Genomic DNA, 22,763 nt, shown 5'->3' with positions numbered 1-22,763 from the left:
GCAGACAAATTTCTACTCAGCCACGATCGAATCTGTCCTATGCTCGTCCATCCTGGTCTGGTACGCCAGCTCCTCCGCCAGCGACAAGCTCAAACTGCAGAGGGTCATCAAATCTGCAGAGAGGATCATCGGGAGATCCCTTCCCACTCTGGACCTCCTCTACCACTCCAGGCTGTACACCAGAGCATTAAAGATCGCCAACGACCCCTCACACCCAGGCTAACGCTTCTTTAATCAGCTCCCCTCGAGCCGGAAGCTCCGGTTCCGATCCATCTACACCAGGACCACAAGACATAAGAACAGTTTCTTTCCCTCGGCTGTCAACCTCCTGAACTCTCGCCATGGAAATGCCCATCCCCACCCCACAATACCATGACGCACTGAGGCACTCTGCACATAGACGGCGCTCCAGCTCAAGCGTACTTTTTTGGTTGTTTTTTATTGTATTGTAACTTATGCCATTGTCTCCCTCTGCATAAATGTTATATAATGTTCTGTTTTTCTGTTACTACTGCATGTCCTGTATCTGTAACTACTGTATACCGTGTATCAGTACCCTGTACGTGCCAAGCCCAATTCCGGGCACGACCCAGTCGTGCTTGGCGAAATAAAGTTTTCTGATTCTGATGATTCACTATCAGTTCCTCTCAGAAGCTCACAATTTTCTTCTTACAGTGATCCCTTCCAGTTCTGACAATATTTTGTCAGAACTGAACTATACCAGTTGCTGTCAGTTATAACAATAACAATAATATTTATATAGCGCTTTTCTCCGTGGGGACTCAAAGCGCTGTGACCCTGCATTATGCAGTCTCAAAGGCTAGGGAAAAGAGGTGAGTTTTTAGCCTTTTTTTAAAGCTGTCCAGAGATGGAGCCTCTCGTACTGATTGTGGAAGTGAGTTCCATAGAGTAGGGGCTGCATAGGAAAAAGCCCGAGCACCAAATGTTAAGTGTATCCTGGGAATAATCAGCTTAATCTTGTTGGCAGAGCGGAGGGTGCGTGGAGGGGCATAAAGTTCCAATAGATCCGCTATGTATTTGGGTCCCATGTGGTGTAGAGCCTTGAATGTCAGCAGGCTGATCTTAAAATTGATTCTCCATTTTACTGGCAACCAGTGAAGAGTTTGCAGTACTGGGGTGATGTGTGAGCTGCGGGGGGCATTGGCTAGGAGTCTGGCTGCAGCATTCTGTACTAGCTGTAAGGGGCGCAGGACCTTTTCTGTAGATCCGATGAACAGGGCGTTGCAGTAGTCTAGGCGGGAGGATACAAATGCATGAACCAGGGCAGGTAGGTCTTCAGCTGGGATAAGGTGTTTGATTTTCGCTATATTTCTTAGATGGAAGAAGGAAGACTTGACAACAGCTGATATCTGCTGTTTGAGTTTTAGATTTCCATCCAGGATCACCCCAAGGTTTCGCACAGAGTCTTTATACTGTACAGTATCTCCCCCAATTGCTAGTTTGAGGTGGTGAGCGTTTTGAACTTTATCCATCATGTGTGGACCACCTACCACCAACACCTCTGTTTTGTCAGAGTTCAGCCTCAGCCAGCTGGTGTTCATCCAATTTTGTAAATCCACTAGACACGCATTTATGGATGCTGATGGGTCTTGGGTGCCAGGCTTGAAGGACAGATACAGTTGTGTGTCATCTGCATAACAATGGTATCCTAGGCCATAGTTCTGGATCATTTTGCCCAGTGGGAGTTATAAATCAGCAGCTGTCAGCTACAACTGAATGTGCAAGGTAATGTCCATGTTTCCCTATGGCTCAAGTGGGTGAGATTACAGTTTAACAGTGTGTTAACCAAGAAGCTGTTATGGGGTAATGGTCATTTTTAAAATGAAAGACAAAAAATGAAATTGATCATGGTGGACAAATGGGAAGCAGGAGAGGAGAAAGAGATTGAGTAGTAGACTACACAGGAGGTAAGTATGACCTATGTATGATTATTTTGACGTTTTATTTTCAGTTCACTCAGTTTCTCTTTAAACCAAATACAATGCAAGTATTTGTACTGACACTGGTACTCATCCGTTACACTTTTTTTGTTGCAAGCAATACTTCCTGTGTCCATGTGCCTCGCAACTTATCTGGTGTTTGTGTTTTTCCTGTAATGTGAGGCACATTCAGTGCATCACGTGACTACTAACTGGCCCAAATCCAATCCTGACCCACAGTGAATGCACAGACTATTTGTGTGTTATCCAACCTACTATACATTTCACTGTGGAGAATATAGCTACAGCACACAATGATCTTGCCCCCTCCCTCTGTCTGGCCAGCGCATGGTTCTTCCTGACACGCCGATTCTCCTCCTGGAAACCGAGGGAATCGCACACAGCAGCGGCGTTACATCACGTAGAGGTGGATCTTTCTGGCAGCATGACGTCAGCAGCCACAGCCGTGACCCGGAAGGAGAACCCCTAGTGGTGTTGGCTTCCGGACGCCGATTACCAGAGTGGGGCCGAGCCCACGAATAATGCGGTGAGGGGACCCTTGAGGGTGAGTGACAGTGAGAGGTGAGACTGATCAGGCACCTACGGCGTGACGTCACAGGTCCCCGGCGTCCGGTCCGTCACGTTGGCTTTATGAAGCTATTGTATGCTGGGAAAGATGGTGACGCTCACTGTGTGCTCTCATAGGAACAGCCTGTCATGTGTGGGCTGCTGTGTTTGTGTTCCCATGGTGGGCTATCACCAAGGGGGCACTCTGCCCAGGCCTTTACTGAAGTGGGCTATGAGACAGGCTTTCCTTCATCTGCTCTGCGAGGGCCACACAGAGAGGAGGGAGAGCTACTGTAAAGAGCAACCGAAGCAACAAATATACAGTATTATAGTTTTGAAGGGGCTAGTCAATTCACTCGCTATGGAGGCTGTGGAGTCTGGTCTCCAACATAAGAAGCCACAATATATTTTGTTTGACAGCCTAAGGTATACTGACCACATATAGGGACACAGGAACAACCAATCATTACACTGACCATGTAGGGGGACACAGGAAAAGCCGATAATTACACTGACCACATAGGTTAACACAGACAGGTGACATGGGAATAGCCAATCATTACACTGACCATATAGGGAAATACAGGGACTGCCAATGGCTTTTTCTGTGTCCCCTTGTGGTCATTGTACCTAAAGATAAGCTTGAAATGTGACTTTACCCGAGTTATTTTTTGCACTACAGAAAGTGAAATTAATGGGGTGTAAGCAAGGACGTTATGATTTATTGGTGGTAGTATTGTTGAGGTGAGCCAGCAAGAAGGTCCATAGGGAAATTCCACTAATGTGATTGGATGGACAGCACCCTCTTGAACTGCTAGGTTCCACATAGGTTACATAGGTTGTAGGCTCCCACAGTATTTGACTAATTAGAATGTTTCAAGTTGTAGACTTTTCTGGGATTGGAGAACTATTCCTTATGTACTCTCTTTCTGGCTCATCTCAACCTTACTAACACAGATTAAATCGGTACTTATCCGTTAGCCGGGCGCATCCGGCAGGTGGCGCTAATTACTATTCCCCCTCCAGGCCGCCATGGATAGTAGGGAAAGATGTAACTCTGGTGCATGCGCCCGGCTAACGGATAAGTACCATTAAATCACTGCGAACAGGGGTGCTCGGATACCCCTTTTCAAAATCCGGATGGATCCGGATACCCAGATATCCACATCAGATTCGGATATCCGCAATCCGCATTTAAACGTTCTGGGATCCGCATTCATGCGGATATCTGAACGCATTATCCGCGGATATCCGACCTATTCAGTTATCCACATAGAAAACCGGAAGTGGCCTTAAATTGCTTTTAAAACGTTTTTAGGGTAAATGAGGCAGGTAGCATAATTATTTTTTAAAGGGGAAGACTAATTGATGATGTGGGGACTTAAAATCCCCCCCCCCCCCCCAAAAAAAATGGACAGTCAATTATTAACATCAGGAGTCTAGGTTCCAGGATTCAGGAAGCGGTCGTACTGCCGCAGTTGGGGCCTGCCCACAACTGGGACAGCACAGACACCTCCCAAAAAATTACACATCAATTGTGTTTAGATAGTTCGCCATGGCACTTGGTGGTACCACGGCTCAGTAAAAAAAAATGTAACCAGGCTTATGGAGCCTGGAGGTTGTGGTGGTAAAGGGTGGTAAGGCAGGCATAGTGATTTCCAGCCTCTTCATTTTTCCCTCTTGCCAACAACAGGGGCCAAGAATTCACCAACCACCCAAGCCTGATTTATTTTCAGGAAAGTCAGTCTGTCCACAGACTGGGTGGACAGACGAGAGCGCTCCTCAGTCACCACGCCACCGGCCGCACTGAAGCACCTTTCGGACAGCAAGCTGGAAGGGGGGCAAGCAAGGACTTCCAGGGCGTACTGCCCCAGCTCACTCCAAATCTCCAGGTGCTTGACCCAATAATCCAAGGGGTCTACAGGGGTTTCGCTGTCATTCCTGTCAAGCCTGCTGTAGGACCCCATGTAGTCTGCCACCATTCGAGTCAGGTGCTGGTTCTGGCTTGCTTAGCCACATGCTGCTGCAGACACCTCCTCAGTCGGCAGCTGTACCGGCATGGAGTACAGCGCCTTTGTGAGAGACAGCAGGTTTGATGGGCGCCTGCTGCTGATGGACCCAGGCACTTGCTGCTGTGCTGGCTGGGCTGTGACAGCAGGGGGGTGGGAAGTCTGGGGGAAGGCTTCCTCCAAGCGCCAAACCAGGGACCGCTGCAAGTCCCTCTTTCGGCGCACAGGGTCTCCTCCTACAGGCAGGAATTGATGCAGCTTCCCCTTCAGCCGTGGGTCCAGCATCAGGGTGATCCACATGTCCTCCTGAGCACGCATTTGCTTGACTCTTGGGTCCATGTGCAGGCACTGCAGTATGTGCGCTGCCATGGGGAAGAGGTGTGCCATCTCTGCTGAAACATACTAGTCTTCACACCCAGTGCTGTCCTCCTCTGATTCCTGAGCCTCCCCCTGCTCTCTCCACCCTTGCACCACTGCAGCTGCACTCCGCTGTGCCCCCTCATCTTTGAGGTCAGGGACCTCCAAGTCCTCCAACTCAAAGTCCTCAACCTCTTCCTGACGCACAGAGGTGGACTGTGAAGGCTGCTGCTCCTGCTGGATCAAGGCTGCCTCTCCCACTTCCAGCAGAGCGTCGAGGGCCTTCTCCAGCATGCACACCATGGTCACCCACTCACATAGCGATGCACGTTCCCGGCTGACCATGTTGGTGGCCTCTAGGAAGGGTGCCAGCACCAAGCACACCAGCTGCACTTTTTCCCACTCTGCATTTAGGATGATGTCCGGGAGGTGGGTGGTGCCGGTCCCGAACACGGTGGCGTCCGCGGTGGCTCTGGCCAGGTATCGGTTGACAGCCTGCCTCTGTTCAACCAGACGCTCTAACATGGCCAGGGTGGAGTTCCATCGTGTTGCAACATCAATGAGTCGGTGCCATGGGAGGTTCAGCTCCAGCTGCACGGTTTCCAGGGCTGCTGAGGCACCGCCTGAGTGGCGGAAATAACCCACGGTTTTACGAGCCGCTTTCAAAAGTGGGTCCATCCCCTGGTAGGTGCTCAGAAATTTTTTCACCACCAGGTTCAGGACGTGGGCTAGACGGGATGTGGGTGAGGTCTCCCCGGTGGATGGCAGCAACAAGGTTGGCCCCATTGTCAGACACCACCTCTCCGACTCTGAGGCCTCTGGGGGTCAGCCAACTCCTCTCCTGCTCTTGGAGTTTTTCCAGGACGTGGTCAGCCTTCAGCCTGTGCTTCCCCAGGCTGACCAAGCAGCGCTTGGCAGTGGCGGGCCTTCACACTGCTGCTGAGGTGGGGGAGTTTGACGGAGGGTGGAACCGGACCACAGGAACCTGCTGAACTTTCCCTGTCAATGCTGCGGGGTGGCACCTCCCACTGGATTGCTGTTGTGGCCGATGCTGCTGTCCCCTTCCTCACCCCCTTCCACCAAACTGATCTAGTGCGCCATGAAGGAAAAATATCGTCCTGTCCCAAACCTGCTGCTCCAGGAGTCCATGGTCACATGGATCCGCTCACCCACCGCATGATCCAGCCCACGCTCCACGTTGGCCATCGCGAAGCGGTGCAGTGCTGGGATGGCCATGCGTGAGAAGTAGTGCCGGCTGGGTATTGGCCAATCAGGCGCTGCGCTCTGCAGGAGCGCACGCATGTCGCTCCCCTCCTGCACAAAGGAGTACTGGAGGAGCTGGGAAGACATGGCCCGTGCAAGCAGGCCGTTCAGCTGGCGGATGAGAGGGCTGCTGGGAGGCTGAGCCCTGACCACAAAGGACTCGCTCAGCAGGGTCTGTTGGCGTTTCTTGGTTGCACGGGAAGAGGAGGAGGGAGCAGGGGAGACCACTGAGGACTGGCTGCCTGAACAGGCCTCATTGTCGGCAGGAGTGGCATTGGCAAAGGGGGTTCTGGTGGTGCTTTTGGTCGGAACACTGCCAGCACCAACTTCCTTCAGCTTCTTGAACTCCTCATGCTTGTGAAGATGTTTGGTCAGGTGGTTGATGAAGCTGGAGGTGCTGTAGTTGGAGGGGTTGCAACCTCTGCTCAGCTTCAACTGGCACACGTTACAAGTCATGAACTTGCTGTCCACTGAGGGCAGATCAAAAAAATGCCAGATTGGGGATTGTAATTTGCCCTTGCGCCCTGAATGGGCTGCTGCTGCTTTCTTTCGGCCTGCAGTGGTTGGGGCCTGGGGTTGAGTGGTGCGGCTGGTGGTAGCGGCAGAAGATGAAGTAGCAGGCTGTGGGTCCAGCATTCCACGCCCACTGCTGCTCCTGCCAATGTCAGAGATGCTGATCATCCGTGCCAGAACCACGGATGTATCCTTCTCCTCAGAGCCAACATCCCCCTCCTTTGGTTGGTAGTCACGGTCCTGCAAGATGTCATCATTATCATCATCATACTCCCCCCTTCTCAAACAATTGCTGGGATGTTGATGACCCCCCCCCCCCCCTCAAACTCCTCTTCTGCGGACACCACAGGCAAGGAATCCTCCCCAACAATAACTGTCAACATCTGTGACTCCTCCACAAACCTCATTGTGGCCAGAATGTCAGTGGTAGCCCTCATTGCGCTCTCTGACTCTGGACTACAGAGCGCGCTGACTGAGCTTAGGCTGCCCGCTGGGGTCAACATGATGACCGACGAGTCCCCATGCGCTGCTGGGCGGCTGCTGCTGCTCCTGCGAACAGGAATGGGGGTGGAGGTGTGTGTGTTGTAGAGGTGGTGGTGGCCTGCTCGTCATCCACCATCAGTTGCATCACAGGCTCTGCGTCTTTCTCCTCCAATTTGCTGCTGAAAAATGTCCGATACACGCTGCTGCGCGTTTGCAGCGTGACTCCCCCTATCAGCTGGGCACCCGCGGAAGAATGGACACTGGTGCGGCAGAACTGCTGGCGGTGACGGTGCCAGCAATGTTCCCTCTCTTCTTGGCCTTGATGGCCTTCCCCCGGGTGCCAGTGCCAGCAGACATACTACAAGTTTGTGTGTGATGATGTCACCAGATGGATGTGGGGTACTTGCACTTTATTCAAATCGGGTTAATTGGTGTTGGACTTGAATGTATCTGCACGGAGTGACAGACAGCAGAGTAGAACACAGTGTGCACACTGATGGACGGTCTGTCACACACACTGACACTCAGTCGACAGCACAGCAGAAATGCAGTAATCTGACACACAGAAAGTACTACTCTAACACTGCAGTACTAAATAACTCTACACAATAACTCCCTATGTCATAAACTATACTGTGTAGCCATAAACTATACTGTGTAGCTAAGGCAATAGCACAGGCCTGGCCTATGTGCACAAACAGCAGACACACAGACACATAACTAGGAGAGCTGCTGCAGGCTGCAGCAGAGACTGTCACAGCTCACAGAAAGCAGAGACTGTCACAGCTCACAGAAAGCAGAGACTGTCACAGCTCACAGACACACACACTAACTACAATCACAATACAACACACTACTACTAGCTAAACAACAATACAACAGTCTTATTGTACAGGTGGGTGTAAAAACGCTGGGTTTAACACAGTAGTGCACATGCTTCAGCCAAACGCACTGCAGTGTCTCTCTCAGTGGCAGTCAAGCAAGGACGAGATTCTCATCATGGCTGCCTCTTTATATACAGGAGGGACTGGCCAAGGTTCCACTCTGTGATTGGTTGCTTGGGCTTAGGCTGGGAGCCCTCTGATTGGCTCAATGACGTCATCTTCATGGTAACCGTACCCACATGATATCCGTGGATATCCGGCATACAGCAAAATATCCACATAGAGCTATCCGGATTTTGGCCCAACTATCTGTAATCCGAATCCGATCCGGAACGCGTAAAAAGTTCGGATATCTGGGTTACCCGGATGTCCAGAATCCGGATGAGCAACCCTGACTGCGAATTCTAGTTTTGAAGAACAACACAATTAGTAGTTTAATTTTAGCCTTAATAGAATAAAGAATATCTTGAAATTTGTCATTAGGACTAGAAGAGCTTAAACACTCAGGTGATTTTTTTTTTTTTCACTTCACAGGAACTGTTATTGTTTTGGAAAGAACTAGGTCTTCACACAGTTAATCAAATATAAAAAATAGTAATTATCATATGGCTGATTAATCGGGCTGATATTGACCTTCAGAATCTTATTAACCACATGGTTCAGCTCGGAGGAGTTTCCATTTAGTGTAGAGCAAGATAAACTTTGTTGTTGAATTTCACTTCACTTGTGTACTCTTGACCTTGGTATAAATTATTTCTGTATTTTTCCAGTATAGTGAAAATCACCTCAAGCTTGGAAATGAGCCAGAGATGCAACAACTTATAATCGGCTACCTCTGTTCATTACTAGGGATGTTCAATGAGAAGATGATGATTTTGAGTTGATGCAAAATTCTGCAGCCAGGAAAATTGACCAATCTGATGCAGCAACTGTCGTATTTGATGGTTTGGGTTAAAATATTCATTCATTTGCTTTAAAGTGTACCTGATGGGCACACTAAAAGATTTTATACTTACCCGGGACTTCCTACAGCCCCATGAGTACCGATGTGTCCCTTCCCGTCCTCCTTTGTGGCTCCGTTTGTCTGGTCCTGGTAATTTGGCTCAGTCGCGCCAGTCGGCTCTTCTGCACATGAGCAGAAGAACTCGACTGGCAAGGTTAAGCCAGTTACTGGAATCAATACCAGGTGAATTTTTGGTGTGCACTAGCTTTCTGTGTAGAATGGGAGGGGGTGGAGATCTAGGTTGTGGTAACCCCTACACAAGAAAGTATAGCTCATTGCAGTGGCAAAGTGGTCCAGACAAGGATGAAAAGATTGTAAACGTTTTGTTGTAAGGTGGGGATCTAAGGGGCAGGAAAATGGTATTTCATTAGCTTGAGATGGAGCAGAACTGAGTAGAGTCAAGTTCTAGAGTGTGGTCATCAGTATGTATTGGAGTAAAGAACCATTGGAAAGGCTCAAAAGAAGAGGATATTGAAAGGAATTTAGGTGACAGTATCATTGTGTCTATGGGGATATTGATGTTGCTTAGTTTTGATGAAAAGTATGTAACATTTTTATCTTTATCCAGTAAACAAGTAATAAGGATGCTAACCAGGCAATCCAAAAGTTAAAAATCACTCTTAGTTTTCTTATCCATAAAACAACATTCCCCAGTTTCCGTGGCTCTTACTTGGTACATCTGCCATACAAAGGAAGTTGCAGGGCATGCTGGGTTGTCTTTTTTTTTTGCTTTCCCCTCAGACTTTACTAATGTAGCCTGATTGGCTGAAGCCTCTTTCCCTCCTGTTTTCCCCTCCCACACCTCTGTTCCTCTGTGATTGGTCAATATTTCTCATGCTGAGACAATGCACTTTCTATTGCAGAACTGGGTGGGAGTGCATCAAGACTGGGATGAGGGCAGGCAATGCACACACAACCAGGCAGAGGAGAGTAAGGGAGGAGATGACATCAGGATTGGCTTCAAAATAGACGACACATTTAAAGCAAACATGTGCCTTCAAAAAGTAAGAAGGTTAGATACTCACCTAAGTAGTGGGAAGCCTCTAGATGCTTTGGACGCTTCCCAGATTGTTCTCAACCCCACGGCTGTTGCCCAGGACTTGCTTCTTCTTTACAACTGCACTCCCATCCATGTACGAACGTGGCCATACTTTGCCAAAGGTCTATGTGTGGTTGGATTCGCACAACCCCGCCGTGTGGAGTGTAATCACTCAAGGGAGGCTGATGCTACCCGCTTCTCTTCCTGAAAGTTCTCGCTTGCACAGTAGCCCAGTGCTTCTTGTGTACGGAATAAAAAGCTGTGCAAAAGTTGCTTCATGGAACTGCACAGGTGCAGACCATACTCTTGCACAAAGGGGTGTGCAGTCATGAAAGCATATTCAACAAGCCCTTGTGGAATATGCTTAGGGAAACCCTGTGCTGGAATAGTGGATCACAGGACAATCGGGGAAGTCACTGGACTATGCAGAGGCTTCCTTCTACCGAAGTACGTACTGGGTTTTTTTATTGCCGATTCAGGTACGCTTTAAATTTATGGCTGTGAACACACTAGGCCAGGGGTCAGGAACCTTTTTGGCTGAGAGCCATAAAAGCCACATATTTTAAAATGTATTTCCGTGAGAGCTATACAATATATTTCAAACTGGGACAGTGTGCATGCGCAGCAGAGGGCTCACGTCCCTGTTGCCATGGTGATGTGTAAACAGTTGATCCGCTGGGCATTGGAAGTGTCAGACACTCTTGGGTCTCCAGCTTCTCTTGGGTCTCAGCAACTTCAGCAATTTCCCCAAGAGCCAGACAGGAGAAATACTAACAGCTTGTACAATTAGCTAACTGACTTGGGGATTGATTCACTTTGTAGGAAGAGATCCCCACACTTTGACCAAATAGGCTGCCTGTTAAGTGACAGGCAGCCTTTTGGGCCAATCAAAGTGCGGGGATCTCGTCCCACAAAGTCACTGGACCTGACAGGATCCAGGGTGGGACAATTGGAGCGGCCGTTAGTTTTGGGGGAGCTCAAGTAAGTTAGTAGTGTGCCTACTTTAAAAATTTTAATTGCACTGCCACACTAAGCTGTGCTGTTTGAGCAGTGTAGCTTAGTTAATTAACATCTACTAATTTGTCTGTGAGCCACATCTGGCTCCTGAGCTATAGGTTCCCTACCCATGCACTAGGCAGTGCAGAAAACCATGCGTTTTCTGCACAATGCATTTTTATTTTTTGGGGTGCAATTTGGTTGCTTTTTTTTGTACGCTTTTATTAATTTACCGTTACCAATGGAGTCAAATACAGTAACAGTAAAAAAGCATGTAAAAATGCATACCTCTGCGTCTCTATTGAAATATATTATGAGCGTTTTACATGCATTTTTGAAAACTATGCAGCAAGTTTTCAAAAATGCACAATGTAAAACGCACATACCATATACCTATGCGTTTTTACATGTGGTAGACTTTCATTAGCGTCCAAAAAGGCATGCGCTTTCTGTAATGCTAGCGTTTTTTGCCTAGCGTGTTCCTAGCCTATGTGAAGGTTGTGTCTGCTTTTGGGAACAAGCTAGAGAACTACGGACTAGGAATATAATGCTCTACCCTACTGGCCATTCTGGTCTGTCACCGTTAATACAAGTTGACAGTTGAAGAGATTCCCGGTTCCCACTACAACGGAAAGTGGACATTTTTATGTCTGTAGATGTGCGTACCAGGCTTCAGTGCTCTGTCCAAAAATTAAACCTATGTGAAGCTGTAGCTGGGTGGCTAAAAAAGGGGTGTCCAATAGAGTGCAATGCCATTTACAACGTATTTTGCATGCCGAAGTTCCATTGTCCCCATTTCGGTGGTGAATCTTTTCTATGCTCCCCTTACTTTGTTGTAGTTTCTTCAAATTACTGCATGTCCCAGAATTGCAGTGCACCTATGTTGTAACCCAATCCCAGCACCACCACATAACTTCCAGCTTACTAGCTTTCCATCAAGTATATTCTCGCTCTAGGCCTTTGCAACTATAGACAGTGTCTATAGCCTGTGTCCGCTGACAGATTAGAGAGCTGCATTTTGACAGACAGGTGGACAGTAAATCAGCCATCATTGTCCTAACAGCGGCTGTTTAGCAGCTCATGATGAAAAATTGTAAAAACAAATCTGTTAAAGTAAAACTTTTTTTTTTGAATAATAATGAGTGGGGTCATAGATAGTGTTCATAAAGCAAAAAAGAAACAAAATTGGATACTTAGCTCAGTTGTAGTAAGAGCTTAGCTGTGAAATGGTTAAAAATAGGCAGCAAAGGAGTTTTTATTTGCAAATGAGTTTTTTTCCTCACCTACCGTACATTTTGTTTGAAGCCATTGCAGTTATGCAGGAAGTGTATATAAACAAGAAGGGGGGCAAAGGTTGCTGTTAGTGTGAAGTTTGGCAGTGGGACATCAGGCGAGCCAGGTATAAGGCAAAGATCAGTATGAACAGGAAAGTCCATATTTTAAAATAACACTGCACCTAATATTTCTGTCAGGTTGTTTGGGTGCCGTCCCGGGTTGAAGTTAGTTGACTGGCTAGGTCAAATAGCTCTTGGTTACGCCTCGGGCAATCTTCAGAACTACTTGTGTCCCTCTGTAGTTCCAAAGACGAGAAAACCTGTACTGCACACCCGTGTTTCCGGCCTAATGTCTGTGCAGTACGGATGTGTTATTCTTCTAAAGGCGGCCTGAGTAGTACCGAAGACCTAGTCAGTCGCATAACTTTAACCGGGGAGGGTTTAGAAACAACGTGATGGATTAAGGGCTGGGAAGGCTCTGTGGTATGCAAAGCATTCCCTCTACCTGTGTATGTACAGTATCTAACCTGAAGTGACTTTCCTCACGTTATTGCTGATGTCCCAGCTTGCTCCGGCACTCCCCACTTTCCCCACTGTGCAGGCCTGTGGTGTCGGTAGAAAAATCATCCCACTCCAACTCCTCAGTTTCTGAAAACTCTGACTCCAGGTACCCAGAAATTGCTCGGACCCCAACTCCACAGCCTTACCTCTGCGTGCAGCTCTTTTTAATGAATAGCTTGCAGTTTGGCTTGCTGTGAGTTTTGACGATTCAAAGTTGGGTCCAAATAGATATTAAGAACTAATTTTAATAATCTTGAAATGCAAAAAAAATTGCAAAAGTGATGTACTGTATTTAGATTAAAGCAGACCTGAACTCAGAACTTCCTCTCTGCTCTAAAAGATATGCAACAGCATAATAACCTTTAAAGAAAAACATTTGTTACAGCTGATACAAATCCAGCAATAAATCTGCACTCTTTCTACTTCCTGCTTTCATGGAGGCAGACATATTGTTAACATCCTGTGCTTTCAAATGAGCTTATCTGCCATGGCAGTCAGTTTCACAGTGATAGATCAAATTACAATTGTGATTAGACACAGACTGGCTAACTTTCTAAATACATACCGGGTGCAATTCTCTGTTTTCCTTCTGTCCTGTGCAATAGGTGTATAGGTCCACTTTAAGGGCCCGTTTCCACTATCGCGAATTCGCATGCGTTTGCCGCATGCAAATTCGCATAGCCAATGCAAGTGGATGGGACTGTTTCCACTTGTCAGGATTTCTGAGCGTTTTCGTCCGTGTGAAAAATCCGCGTGGCAGAGCCATCAGAATTCGCATACCGCTATGCGGGTGTATACGAATTTTCATGCGAATTCGCATGGAATCAATGGAAAACCACACAGGCACTGCCATGGTTAAATTCGCATACAGCATCATTCAATTCGCTGAAAATTTGCATACACCCACATGCGAAATTCGCATGCGAATTTTTACCGCGGCGATTCGCACTGCACAAGTGGAAACGGGCCCTCAGTGGAAAGGTGCTTTGTCTCCAGTACAGCTGCAGTCAGGGAGAAGCCTTGGGTATTCTGATGTTCTGGTCCAAGCTGCTATCCTATAGAGCCATATCAATCCCGGCCATGCACTGAGGAGGACCAATAGTCTAAAACAGGTAGCCTACATGTTGGGTTGTTGTCAGGGCTGTGGAGTCGGAGTCGGGGCAATTTTGGGTGCCTGGAGTCGGGAAAAAATGCAGACTCCTAATGAATTTAAACTGTAATTAAAATAGAACATATGATAAAATGTTCTATTTCTCAGATAATAGTCATCATAAATAATTTATACATACAGTAATAGCTGTGCTTAGTCCACAAAAATGAAATAAACCAATCAAAATTAGTTATTTGTGCTGATTCAATAAAGCAGTCCCCGTATTTTTAAAGTCAGATATACACATCTGATTGTGACTGTATATATGATGTGTACACAGGAATAATCAGTCCCTCGCTGTCCACCTCCACCACCTGGATCTTCTGCTATGAGTCCTGGTAATTCAGCCAGTCAGTGCAGTCCAGCCGAATGCCACTTCCACAGCCAGGAGCGTTCTGCACCTGCGCAATAGTGCTGCACAGGTGTAGTATGCTCCTGGCGGCGGAGTGTGTGCATGCGCACTACGCCAGACTAACTCAAGTACCTGGACTCATAGCAGAAGATCCAGGTGGCGGAGGAGGACAGCGAGGGACTGATTAGCCTGAAGGGGGCTGGAGGAAGCCCCAGGTATGTATAAAACTTTAATTTCATCTGTCTCAGGTTTACTTTGTTACACAGTAGTACTATACAGTACATATGCACTCTCCACAGAGCTGCATGGAATCCACTGAGAGTGTTGTGCACATTGAACACAGAGGTGTTGTCTATCACCCATAAATCTGGTTCAGATTGTGCATGAAGAATGTGTAATAGAGGAAGAATCGCCTCATTCTCCTGCAGAGTACCTGCACATCACTCTTGCATGTACCCACAGTTACATTGCCTAGGGCCTGATAGATGTTCTTTGTTCCGGTCTGTACCATTACAAGTACTCTTACCAAGGACTAATTTTAGTCTATGACTAAAGGGAATAAATATGGCAGTCTCCATATCCTTCTCACTTCAGTTGTCTTTTAACATTTCTAAGCGTTGGCAGTTAAGAGACGAATTTCATGTTACATACTTTCAATCAACAAGATTGTAATATGCAAATTAGGAGTCGGAGGAATCCTAAACTGAGGAGTCGGTGGATTTTTGTACCGACTCCACAGCCCTGGTTATTGTGGCCCTGTAAATTTAATAAGCTATAGGGTTGCTATTCACAAGCAGTTCTGGATGTAAGCCTGGCTACGAGGGCATAAAGAGAGAATTTGCATATTCAGTAGCGGTGCATTGTGGGAGACCACAGCCATTCACGCAAAGCTGAATTATCGCAAATACCTTCTGTTTTAAGAAGACAAACTACACCGAGCGGTTTTTAGTAGGAGGGCTTTTTGGTCTCTTTTAGTGCTCTGTATTTTGTTAGTAGTTTTGGGTCACTCCGAGCTGCTTGGGTATTCTGAAGCCTTGTTTTTAGGAAGAGGTTGAGTTTTTTTGTTTTTTTTTTCTTCTTTAATTTAACCAGGGCTGTGGAGTTGGAGTCGGAGCAATTTTGGGTGCCTGGAGTCGGAGTCGGGGAAAAAATTAATGAATTCAAACTGTAATTAAAATAGAAAATATGATAAAATGTTTTATTTCTCAGATAATAGTCATCATAAATAATTTATACATACAGTAATAGCTGTGTTTAGTCCACAAAAATGAAATAAACTAATCAAAATTAGTTACTTGTGCTGCTTCAGTAAAGCAGTCCCCGTATTTTTAAAGTCAGATATACATATCTGATTGTGACTGTACAGTATATATGATGTGTACACAGGAATCTCTTATATATACTAAATAACATCTATGCTGTAAGAATAAAGCCTGATGTGTAGCTGTGTCCCTAATAGAGATGGTCAATGAGATGGAAATAATTCTGCGCTGATGCTGGTTTATGCAAATGTATGCACTCCCTTTGCTCATGAAATCAAATAATTTGATATGTTGTTAAAATTTGGTTTGGTGACTACGAATTAAATGGTACCTGAGAAGGATGAAAAGAAAAGTGTTATACATACATGGGGCTTCTTCCAACCCCCTTCAGGCTAATCAGTCCCTCGCTGTCCTCCTCCGCCACCTGGATCTTCTGCTATGAGTCCCAGTAATTCAGCCAGTCAGTGCTGTCCGGCCACGTGCTGCTCCTACAGCCAAGAAAATTCTGCACCTGCGCAATGGTGCTGCACAGGTGTAGTACACTCGCGGCGGAGTGTGTGCATACAAACTAAGCAAGAGTGGCTCAAGTACCTGAACTCACAGCAGAAGATCCAGGTGGCGGAGGACAGCGAGGGACTGATTAGCCTGAAAGGGGCTAGAGGAAGCCCCAGGTATGTATAAAACTTTAATTTCATCTGTCTCAGTTTTACTTTGTTACACAGTAGTACTATACTCTACATATCCACTCCCCACAGAGCTGCAGAGAATCCACTGAGAATGTTGTGCACATTGAACACAGAGGTGTTGTCTATCGCCCATAAACCTGGTTCAGATTGTATATGAAGAATGTGTAATAGAGGAAGAATCGCCTCATTCTCCTGCAGAGTACCTGCACATCACTTTTACATGTACCCACAATCACATTGCCTAGGGCCTGATCCATGTTCAGATGTGTAAAAGTGGAAGAATCCCCTCATTCTCCTGCAGAGTACCTGCACATCATTCTTACATGTACCCACAGTTACATTGCCTAGGGCCTGATAGATATTCTTTGTTCCGGCCTGTACCTTTTACAAGTACTCTCTTACCAAGGACTAGTTTTAGTCTATGACTAAAGGGAAAAATATGGCAGTCTCCATATCCTTCTCACTTCAGTTGTCTTTTTAAATTCCTAAGCGTTGGCAGTTAAGAGATGAATTTTATGTTACATACCTTCAATCAACAAGATTGTAATATGCGAATTAGAGGAGTTGGAGTCGAGGAGTCAGTCGGTGGAATCCTAAACTAAGGAGTTGGAGTTGGTGGATTTAACTACTTCCATACCAGCAGTCTCTGGACCCTTGAAGGAGAGCTGTCAGCCATACTATACCAGATTAAAAAATGACATATATAAGTAGATACATACTAGCTCTACTTACATAACATGTATATTGCACGGTCCAAGTGTTGATTTCAGTGAATTTTATAAAATATAAAAGGTAAATAGAGAGAATTTTGTTTGCTGGCAGGGGCCATCTTTACTCCCTCCAGCTGAAGCCAATGGTGAGGTCATTTCCTCCCTTTCTCCCCCCTCCTCCCCACACCAATAGCGATTGTTGATTGTAAATGCAGGGAATCCCTAAGGAAATGGTAGCAGGGACGGGGGTCCCCATGGACGCGATGCGGTGGTGGCAGCCACTGCCCTCATAATTCGGCTGAGATGCCTGTCTGGCTGGAGTGTGAGGAGGGGGCAGACACGGACAGTCATGGGCGGCAGCCAATGAGAGGAAAAGGAGTGAGAGTGACACAGGCTGCAGCCAATCAGGCTAAACTAGAAACACACACACCACTTCCTGGTTAGCGGCCATGTTTTTTGTATGTAAACACTGCCTAAAACTGGCGATTAAAAGCCAGCATCACGGCGGAAACGGCAGGGAGGGATCCAGGAGATCAGTGACTCGATCAGTATGTTTTTTATTGTACAAATTGGACAGTACAGATTATCTTTAACCCCGAGTGGGGTCGGGTCATAATCTCCCCACCTACCTATACAGTGGTTGCCTTTGTACCCACTATTGTAAGTATAACTGCCCGAAGTCATATACTTGTTTATTTGTGACTTACAAACATGCTACACTATATTGGGCTCTCGGTCTCATTTTACTTTGTTCTGTTTGCAAGCAGTGATGATCACCGGATGAAATCCGAATAGGTTTTTTTCGGATTTTATCCAGGTAATTAAAGCACCTGTGCGGGTGGGCGAGGAAGGTTAATCTTTTCCATCAGACATCATCTTTGATCAGCCTCCCACGAGGTGTTCCAAGCGCGTCACATGACTACAAACCTTTCCTCTTCAACTCAGAAGGAGGAAGTGTTTGTAATCGTGTGACCACGGCTTGGAACGCATCGTGGGAGGCACCGATGGATGGATCTAACCCCCCCCTCGCCCACTCGCACAGGTGTTTTAATTATCTGGAAGAAATCCGAATAAACCCTTCGGATTTCATCCAAATCCATTTTTTGAAGCATCCCTGTTTGCAAGCTCTCTGAGGGGCAATTCGTGACAAGACAATATACTCTGTACAGCTCTGTGTAATATGTCAGCGCTATATAAATATTTGAAATAAAAATAAAGTATAGCAAGTGTTAAACTTCATGAGGCAGTCAAAGGCAAACGTAGCGTGATGTCCTGAAAGGTAAATAGAAGGCAAAACACTGTTATCTGGCTGAAGAAACGATGCTGATAATTTAGTTCTGAATAGTTCAATGGGTCTGACTTTTTTTATGGCTGCTGTTTAGAATTCACTCCTAAAGGAAACCTTAGATGGGGATATAAAAAAATGTATACATACCTGGGGCTTCCTCCAGCCCCCTTTTTTGCCAGATCACTCCCACACTGCCATTCTTCACTACCCGCAGCCTCTGCAAATTGCCCTGGAAAGACCTCCGGTCCAGGGCATACTTCGCAGGCTTGCTTTGCACGCTCACGTAGCGCTCTGCGCCTGCGCAGTAGTACAGGGAAGCGCGCACAGCCAGCCTGCGCCGACTGGACGACTTACCGTGGTCAGGGAGTGATCTGGCTGGAGGGGGCTGCAGGAAGCCCCAGGTATACATTTTTGATCTCCCCTGTCTCGGGTACACTTTAATAATTAATTGCTTAACCTCTTGAGGTTTATACCCCCCTAGTGACCAGGCCATTTTTTTTTTACAATTCAGCACTTCACAGCTTTAATGGTTAATTGCTCGGTCATACAACTTAACGCATAAATGAATTTTACCTCCTTTTCTTCCCACTAATAGAGCATTATTTTGGTAGTCTCTGCTGCTGCAGTGTTTATTTTTTTTTTTTATTAATAAAAGATGATCATGTTTTTTTGTTTTTTTTTAAAAGCCTATTTCTTTTATCCCACCCCCCAAATTAGCACTAGACAGCGATACATACACTAGCCTACCCATACACGGGCATCAGCCTATGTATGGGATTACATTGTGAGCTGTTGGGAGGGACAGTTAAGTGACAAGGCAGTCCCCTGTCAAAAATATGACCAATGGTCCACACACATATGTACAATTTTTACCCCAATTATGATAAAAATGATTGGAAACGCAGAGAAAATTGCAAGGGTGTGTATATTAACCTCCTTAGCGGTAACCCCGTGCTAGACACTGGGTAAGCCGCTGCGGAGGATTTCTCAGGCCCCGCCGGGCCGATTTGCAAAATTTATTTTTATTTTTTTATACACGCAGCTAGCACTTTACTAGCTGCGTGTTACCTACGATCGCCGCCGATACCCGCCGCGTTAGAGGGTGCCCCCCTTCCTGAGACCCGGTGCGCTGCCTGGCCAATCAGTGCCAGGCAGCACTGAGGGGTGGATCGGGACTCCCTCTGACGTAATCGCGCCCGTCGCCATGACGACGGGGGAAGCCCTAAAAGAAATCCCGTTCAGAACGGGATTTGCTGATGGGCCTGAACGCTGGAGGCAATCGGAGGGGGTGGGGGGATGCCGCTAGCGCTAGGCTAGCTAGATGATTTTAAAAAAAATAATAATTTAAAAAATAGTGCTGCTCTGCCTCCCTGGGGGATTTAATTGACCGCCAGGGAGGTTAAAATCTAACACACCATACAATCTTTAGAAAAATTTCCAGCATTCCGGTTCGATAAAAATTGAAAAAAGGAAAATCCGATCGGATTTTTCAGTCGAATTAAAAAAAAAAAAAGCTTTCAATTTTTTTGGGGCGATCCGATCATATTTATCAAATTACCGTAAAATTGGATCATTTTATTGTATCGTGTTTACAATCAGTCAGAAAAATTGATTGCAATTCTTAAATTGAACAGATATTTAAAACATTGTAAATTGTAAAAATTCTACTTTGCAGAAGCTGTAACTGCAGAGGCTGTAACTGCAGAGGCAGAGTAGAAGTTGCCAGTTTCTCTTATGGTAGGCAGGAGTAGAGAGCACAGTCATGGTTGACTGTTGTGTTGCTGAGCTGTATCAGCCGACCTGACACTGTGTACTGATGTTTCCAGGAGAGTAAAGATGCCTACATATGCACAATGACTGTTGCCCACAGGAATCTGAACTCAGTCCCTAGGGCAACCGTTTGGGGCTGAGTGCTGTAGAAAACACTTTGCTAACTTATAGGCTAGCGATACTTACGCTTTCTAAGGAGGGTGTAGAAGGTATCACAGTGCAGTGCACGATGAGGCATCTTCCAGCAGGTTGTGTAAGGTGGAAAACTGTGTGCTCGGCCAAGATGATTTGGCACTCCGGATTAATGGGCGACACATTGGTGCGCTAGATTCACCACAGGGGTGACCTACAACCATCTATTGCTTAAAGCGGAATATAACCCTGCATTTCAACTTTGCTCTAAAACATTATTTATTTACAGCATATTCTATGCAACCAGCATTTTTTTTTTTACTAGACTAGCATTGGAAGGGTTACACACAGAGCTTTAAAGTTCGTGGAGAGAACTGCTAAAGTTTAGATAGATACATTTCAGTAAACAAAATGTAGCAAGTGAGGAATGTTACACACTCTTTGGCTGTCCTCCAGCTCCTGCACAGTCAGAGAGAGTGAGTCACATTCCACAGTTGTTACATTTTGTTTTGCTTAAATGTATCTATGTAAGCATCCGATGCGGCAGCAGTTCTCTCCAGGAACTTTAAAGCTGTGTGTGTAACCCTTCCAATGCTGGTTGCATATAATATGCTGTAAATAATGTTTTAGAGCAAAGTTGAAATGCAGGGTTATATTCCGCTTTAAAGCAAATTCCTACTTACCAAAACTCCATGCTGCGGCTGCACCTACACAGTAACATGAAGCTGCTCGTGCTTGAGCGGCTCCAGCTTACTGTGCAGGCATGGCTGTTCACATGCAGGTGCAATACAGCAGCGCTCTTGCTTGAAGAGGAAAATGGCCTCAATCAGATTGCCTACAAGCCTCTGTTAGAAGTCTTTGTGAGATCTGAGCGGGAACCGAGGATGCTGTAGGAAGCACATCTATAGGATCTGAGGGCTTGTTTCCACTGTTGCGACGCGATTTCGGCCGCATTCCGACGCTTGTAAAAACTCTTGCGGATGCGTTTCCACATGCGTTTTTACCCGCGATTTCGCGTGCGATTTCGCATGGCAGGGTGCCATGCGAAATTAACCATGACACTGCCAGGGCAAAATAAAATTGGAAAAGGTGCGAAATCGCACGCGAAATCGCGGGTAAAAACGCATGTAAAAACCGCATGCGTTTTTACTATTAAATACATTAGCGGCGATTCGCACGGATTCCCGACGCAGGCGAAATCGTTGGCTCTTTTGTGCGTTTTTTTACCGCTGAAAAAAACGCACATCACCAACGCTACAGTGGAAACAGGCCCACCCACTTGCATACCATGTGCGAATCTGCATGCGTTGGACGCATGCAGATTCGCGATAGTGGAAACGAGCCCTAAAAGCCTTGTAGGTAGGTATTTACTTTTTGACTGGAGTTTCAGCTCGGGTACCCTTTTCTTTGTCAGGCGTTACGTTGTACTTTCTGTACAGAGCCATCTGAGCCACAACATCTATGATGGAGGATACCTAGGATTTTGTTTATTTCTAATGCTGTGTACTAAAAATAGTTTTTGATTGGCAAGCTTTATAAGTACAAGAAAGACTGCTACAGTTTAGTAATGATAAAATAGCTCCATAAAGAACAATGTGGCAAAGTTTGCAACTTTGCTTTTGTAATGTGAAAGCGGTTTACACACTGTATCCATTTTGTTAATACTCATTTTACACACTGTATCCATTTTGTTAATACTCATGTTATACATGTTCATTTTGTTGCACTGGACAATGGACAGACAGTGGACAGGTGCAATGTATTCCATATTATTGCATGGGCTCTTACATATCTGCTGCGTTTGTTCACTGTGGTACAGTACAACCCAGCACATGTTTCTGCTCAGTGTTTATAACGGAAGCATTACAAGTCTATATTGACCCTCAAGTACTTGACTACTATTACATGGATCCCTTGCTGCCAAGAGTGAGTTTTTGCATTGTACATGATGGTATTATTATTATTATTTAGTATTTATATAGCGCCGACATATTACGCAGCGCTGTGCAGTGTATAAATATATCTTGTCATATGGTATCTAGTTTAAAAAAAAATAATATAATTTGCAAAGTTTTTATATCTTTCTGATTCATAAACAGGAACGTTTTTGAAAACGTGTATTACTGCTAAACACAACTAAGGCCTCGTTCACACTATGTGCATTGCTGTGCACATTTCGGCAACACGTATAGTGTGGGACACGCAAGAACATCAGAAGCTTATAGATTGTCTTATGATCAGACTACAGGTGCTGCACAGCAGTACAATGCGCTATCGCACTGTAAGCATTTGCACAGTACTGACCCATTCTTTGTAGTGAATGGGATCGGCAGGGCAGATGACACACAATCGCAGGCGTTGAATTTCGATCACAAGGCCATCTGCACTTGGAAGTGTGAACTAGGCCTTAAAGGACATCTGAGGTGAAAATAATCTGAGATAAACAATTGTATCTGTCCTCCTCCTTCTATAAATGAATTTTTTTAGCTATCCCACAGTTTTGTTTTATATTTAAATCTACTTT

General features: G+C 45.9%; 1 protein-coding gene across 3 annotated transcripts in view; it reads left to right on the top strand.

Annotated features, from left to right (window-relative positions):
• Positions 1-2,190: 2,190 nt before the first annotated feature.
• Positions 2,191-22,763, top strand: part of PHRF1 (PHD and ring finger domains 1) — a 131,955-nt gene continuing 111,382 nt past the window's right edge. Inside the window, exon 1 of one of the 3 annotated variants that reach the window (XM_068260267.1) lies at positions 2,191-2,505. The gene's annotated coding sequence lies outside the window, so the exon portion shown is untranslated. Of the gene's footprint in view, positions 2,523-11,691; positions 11,713-22,763 lie in introns of those variants that run through there. The other 2 variants (XM_068260268.1, XM_068260269.1) reach the window with 2 other exon arrangements.

Source organism: Hyperolius riggenbachi, chromosome 11 (genome assembly GCF_040937935.1).
Source record: "Hyperolius riggenbachi isolate aHypRig1 chromosome 11, aHypRig1.pri, whole genome shotgun sequence".
Taxonomy (NCBI): Eukaryota; Metazoa; Chordata; class Amphibia; order Anura; family Hyperoliidae; genus Hyperolius; species Hyperolius riggenbachi.
The sequence above is the reverse complement of the archived record's forward strand: the minus strand, read 5'-3'. Positions and strand labels throughout refer to the sequence as shown.